This window comes from Nannospalax galili, unplaced genomic scaffold (assembly GCF_000622305.1).
Source record: "Nannospalax galili isolate Female #2095 unplaced genomic scaffold, S.galili_v1.0 scaffold96, whole genome shotgun sequence".
NCBI lineage: Eukaryota > Metazoa > Chordata > Mammalia > Rodentia > Spalacidae > Nannospalax > Nannospalax galili.
In genome coordinates, this window is record NW_008342018.1 from 10,237,429 (window position 1) to 10,243,830 (window position 6,402).

Below are 6,402 nucleotides of genomic sequence, written 5' to 3' on the forward strand. Positions count from 1 at the left end.
ATTTTAGGCTCTACCTCATGTTTCCTACAACTTTCCTAAACAACAGGAAATTGAATCCTTAAGGGCATTTGTCAGACTTCCATGAGCTTAAATAAATAAAAAAGAAAACAGCATCAGCCCAGTTTGTTAGCAACTACAACCTGGTCATGAAAATCATCAACTTAAAGTGGAAAAAAAAAAAACCCACAATATTGCCAATACAGTTTGGGCTCCCTTAATTTCATGCACTCTGACTTCAACAATTTCTCCATTTCTCATCTTATTTCTGTAAAAGTAGCTTCATTTAAAAGCAGGGAAACCACATTTCATGCTCTTCAGTTTCATTAAAGTTATACAAAAGGGGCTTAACAAAGGAACTGCTCCTAATTAAACAGCTGTAGCAGATGAAAATATTGAAATAACGAATCTGAAAGGGAGCTGACACTGTATATTCTCCAGAATTTTTATCATGACATGAAAAAAGGAACAGAAAAAAAAATCAAGATCTGAATCCCAGGATGAATGTCACATATGTCATTACAGAAAGAAGCCATGGGGTACAGCCAGACTTCTCAAGGTGGTAGGTTACTTGGTAAGGCCAACAGCACAGGGAATATCCTCTGATACTTGGTATGATGCTGTATTTTTACTTTTCTCATTGCTGTCACAAAGCACCTGGCAGGAAGCAGCTTAAGAGGCAGAGGGTTTATTTTGGCTTAAGATTAAAAAATATACAATTTATCAAGTTATGGAAACCATGTTGACAGAGGCAGGAGTCTTTTTCTTAATATGTAAATATTGAACGTTATTTTTAAGCAAAATTAAATTATTTAGTTATATAGACCCCTTTTTAAAAATTGTAAAAACTAGGATATTTCTTAAATACATAGTTCTTACAGAATGACAAGGTTGGAGAGCACAGGCTCTTCTTCCACATTGGTTTCAATCATCCAAGCAGCCAGTAACCTGGCAGAAGCACCCCTGTGCCACCATCTCTGACCAGACCCTGCTCCAGCCACCCGAGAGCAGCAGGCCAAGAAGGAAGCCCCAGCCCAGGCATCAACCCATTGCCACCCACCAACATCCATCCAGGCCTCCACACCCAGGGTGCTCAGTCCTGCCAGGTTATACACTGTATAACCAGTCAGGAAGCAGAGTACGAACAGGAAGTAGGGTGGCACTATAGTCTCAAGGCCCATCCCCAGTGACACACTTCTTCCAGCAAAATTTCACTTCCTAATGGTTACCCAACCTTCCCAAGCAGCACCACCAGTTAGGGGTCAAGTGCTCAAACACATGAGCCTCCAGGAGATATTTCACATTCAAACCACTACGGTGGACATTTTGTGGGTCCCAAGCAGCAGTCTTGGCAGCACCTCATTTATGTTAGGCAATGATCAGAGATGCACTCTTGTCAACTGATGGCAATTGCTGGTAGATGCAGATACCTTAGACTCCTGGGAGAATGCCTTCATCATAATTCAGACTGAGTTATTGAGTGGGCTGATTAATGGGCACTTGAGATAAAGTGTTACCAAGAATAAGAGAGAGTAAAATTTAATGTGTTATTCCTCCCCTCCAGGACCTGAAAAATAAGCTTGCTGATTGACAGAATCCTCTCTCAAGGTGAGAATAATAATGATATGCTTCTCAGAGGCTCAGCAATGGGAATGCATTCTCAATGGCTTTGACCTCCACTCCAGAGGCATACAGAACGGGGCTGGTAAAGCAAGGAGTGCTTGCCTTGATCTAGGAAGCTTCTTTTTTGGAATAGATGGAGGCTATTACAGAGTTCCAGGACTGGTCTAACACTAGCCAAGGAACTACTGAAGGCTGATTAGTGCTGGGTGAGGGAGAATAGATCTTCTTTGAGGGAGTGACTCTAGATAGGCTGACTACACTCTGGTGGATGAACTTGCACTTAAAGACATCTGGGTACAAATACTTGACCAGATAGGACTTAACATATATGACAGAATGCATGAAATCCAGTGGGGGGAGGGGAGTACTGGGGTGGAGGGCAAGGATGGGGGAGGGACGTCTAAATTTGATTAAGATATATTTTATACAAAATGCACAAAAACTCAATAAAAATATTTTTAAGCAGAATAATTTTTCCTTTAATGAGTGTATTAGTCACTTTTCTGTTGCTGTAACAATAAAAATGTTTTTTAAAAAAAAGATCTAGGGGCTGGAGAGATGGCTCAGCTATGGTGGAGGACCCAGGTTTGATTTCCTGCACCTCATGGCAGCCAACAGCCATCTGTAACTCCAGTTCCAGAGGATTCTGATGCCATTTTCTGACCTCCTCTAACATACATGCAGGCAATACACTCATACACAAAAAAATGAAAGTAGTAAAAAAAATTTGTAATCTACACGTTTCCCATGAAGCTTTATGTTATTTTAGCTGTTGCCTAATTAATCTCTTTTTCTGACTTCCAAAAATTTGCTTTCCACCACAATCCTGCTGAACTGGAGGACTAGGTAGCATTTCATTTTAACTTTTGATGTTTTCTGTTTAACTCTTTTTTTTTGGTGTGTGTGTGCACGTACACATGCTTGCAAATAGACATGTACAGTTCCACATGTGTACCCTCATATACCATGCCTCAGGTCCAGACAAGATCGCACACTGGCCTAAAAATTGATGATTTGGCTTTATTGGCTGGCTAGGGCCTGTCTCCAACTCCCTAGAACACCAACCTGCCACACCAACCTGCCTGGCTTTCTTATTTGGGTTCTGGGGATCTAACTGGGATCTTCGTACTTGCATAACAAATACTTTACCAAGAGCTACCTCTCCAGTCCTGTTGCTTTAACCCTTAAAAACCTTTTAAAAGGTTGAGCTTATAAAACCATAAAAATTGTTATAGTGTTATTCCTATACTTCAGATTATTTGAACATTGCATCTGTTTGCACATGTTTTATAGGACATGAGGGCTCTTGTGTAAGGGAGTAAGGAGCTTTCACTTTAAAACCTTATTAACTTGTTTGCCTGTGTGCCTAGATATCTATAAACAGACAAGACAAAGTACAATGTCTATATATATAATTTATTTATACGTGCACATATGTATGTTTTACTAATGGCAATTTTGACATTACTAAGAACTACTCTAACAAAGATTAAAAAGAGTATAATGTTCTAAGTTTTGAAGGTAATTCCTCTTAGGAAAGGATGTCATTGTTTAGTAAGCCACAATCTAGCCTGTGACTTGAGCTCACATTACCATGAAGAAAAAGAAGAAAAAACATAACCAATACTTACTGGAAAGTTACTATGTAAAAATTTTACTTTTATGCTTCAGAAATATCTTTAAGTGAATATTTTCCACAGTTTAGCAGTATAAAGGTAATCCCTGTTAGTTACTCTCCACATCGCTGGAATAAAAACCCTGGCAATAACAACTTAAGGAAGAAAGTGTTTATTTAGGCCAAGAGGTTCATCATGGCAGAGACATCATCATGAGAGGAGCTTTAGACAGCTGGTCATATTGAGTCTTCAGTTAGGAAACAAAAGCAGATGAAGATGGATGTTTAGCTAGCTGTCTCCTTTTTACACCATCTGGGACCCCAGTCCGTGGAATTCTATTGTCCACATTCGGAGTGGGTCTTCTTGTGGATAATCTTTCCCAGGCCTGCCCAGGGACTTGTTTCATAGATGATTTTAGAACCGGTGAGGTTGACAATCCATATTAAAGATCACAGAGACTAAGAAGTCACCCCAAAGGCTGTCAATTATATAGGATTATCATCTAAAGGGAGGCATTTTGTAGATAAAAAGGAAAGATTAATTGATCTAGATATAAGGTGAGTAGACTTGAAAGGGAGTTGTTCTCAGTTGTGTCATCCTACCCAAGGACAGGGTCCAGAAAAAAAATCACATTCTAGCAAATATTAAATACTAATTAATTATTCTTAGCAATTATTTTCTCAAACAACCAAGAAGAAATGAGGGAACAAGGAGCTCAGAGGCACTTTGGCATTTTGTGTGCAAGTAGTCAAATGTAGATCCCACAGACACATGCAAACAGCTAATTAACAGGGACTAGTGTCTTGCTGGGAGAATGGATTCTGATGTCAGCAAGTAATGTGAAAATTGAGTTGCATCAACCTATACTTCACAAAAACCTCACAAGGCCCAACCAACTCCACAGGAAGTTCCAAAGGACTAATTCCACTGTATTAACAACACATTCTATTTATCATCACTTGCTCTTTGGAAGATCTGCTGTTGGATTCTAGTGAACTTAAATGAATATAGCCTGCTATGTCATTGAATCCTTTCAAGTAGAATAAAATTGGTGTTCTACAAGTATCAAAAAGAAAATGACAAAGAAAAACCAAAATAAAATAGATTAGAAGATACTTACATACAAGAAGTAGATTTTAAGTGAGTCCATGAAGGATAAAATCATAATGATGATAACAAATGAAGGTTAGGGCATACCAATCTGAAGTAGTGGGAAAAGACACCAGAATCCTAAAAATGTCCATATCTGTGACATCAGATCCACAGAAAGACATAGTTAAAGGGACTGTCAGCTCAAGGAGTTGGGTCCTCATTCTCAAATCAATGTTTGGTAACCTTTTTTGACAGTCAGATTGAAAAGCTTTACCCAGCATTAGGAAGTAGCTCTTCAGAGACAAGAAGCTTTCAAGGGACAAAAGCTGCAGCAATAAGAAGCCGCTCCTGAAGCCTGAGAGTGAATGTGATGTGATGTGGACTTCTGATTTTGTGCATGACTTTTGGTAATGAGATTTTGGGGGTGGGGCAGGAAGTGGTAGTGAAGTAAGGGATGAAATTATTGTGTACATGAATTTGTTTATAATTTTAAAATTTTGGCCATGCGTGGTGGCACACGCCTTTAATCCCACCACTCAGGAGGCAGAGGCAGGCGGATCTTTGTGAGTTCAAGGCCAGCCTGGTCTACATAGTGAGTTCCAGGACAGCTGGGGCTACAGGGAGACCCTGTCTCAAAAAGACCAAAAAAAATTTTTTTTGGCTGAATATGTATCCTATCTACTCAGTACCCAGCTTTAAGAATATCTGTTTACAGGTAAACCATGAGCACTTGAATGTTGAAAGCAGACCCATCCTATGGACAGCTGCCTGTGACTTATGACTCCCAAAGACATCTTCCTATAAGACCGAAGAGAAAATTCAGCCAGGCTCTGAACAAATGGTATTGACTTGTTCCAGGTTCAAATCTTGGTACCAGTCACAAACCCACGAGTTTCACTCCAGTTTCTTTGTCCAAAAGCTATAGAAATGCACTTTTGAAGAGTTGCAATGATTAAGTAGTAAGATAAGATATATGCTCATTCCCCTTAGGGTAAACCTATTTTCATTCATTTCCTTCTTTTATTTTTAGGCCTTCAAAAAAACATGACTGATAGAATTCTAGAAGTAAAAAGGAAAATGAAAACTAGTGGGAATGTAGATTCTAGAGGCAAATTGATGTAAAGCTGTGGCTTTCTCAGCTCTGTAACTTTAGTCAACTTATTCTCTGTGCTTAAAAAGCCTCATTTGTCAAAGGCATAGTACAGGAATGAACATCTATATAAAAAGAATATTTTTAAAAATATGCTTAGCACAAGACCCAGTGCTCAATAAATGTTAGCCAGGATTAATTGTTAGCTGTTCGTCCTTGGTTCCATAACTGACCAAAATACAAACAGTAAGTGCTTATGTGGTATCTAGCCCCAAGTGATATATCTCCACAATATGCTAGCTTATTAAGACCTGCATAATGACAACACCAGTTGATGTGCCAATGTAAATAGCAGAAATTTCAGAGTAGCGCCTCTAGATAGATGACAAGAGGTAGATGCTAAAAGAGGGAATTTTCTTCAGAGACAAGGTCCCTGATAGGTTATCTAATCCAAAGTTGTCAGCCATAAACATATGTTCACATGAGCATCATTAAATGGACCCAGTGTATCATATATACTATATATAATATATTGTGTGTATATAGTATACATGTATTTATAAATCTATGTATATATAACCATATTAAAGAAGAGGACTAGAAACTGAGAAAGAATGGGGGAGAAACATGGAGGATTTGGAGGGAGAAGCAGGGGTGAAAATATGTAAATACAATATTCAGGTATGAAAGTCTCAAAAAATAAAAAATTTATTTTAAAAGCCATGTCATCGTCTCTCACAATTCTGGAGGCACATTACTCCAAATCCAGATGTCAACAAGGTCATGATCCCTCTAAATGATCTGGAGATCTTTCTAATGTTTCTTGGCAATGCTCAGCAGCCCTTGGCTATCAGAAGCATCTTCCTACCTCTGCCTCTAACTTCCCAGAGCATTCTCTCCATATCTATCATCTTCCTATGTATCTTTGCCTGAATCTCCTCCCTTAATCATACCACCAGTGTGTGTGTGTGTGTGTGTGTGTGT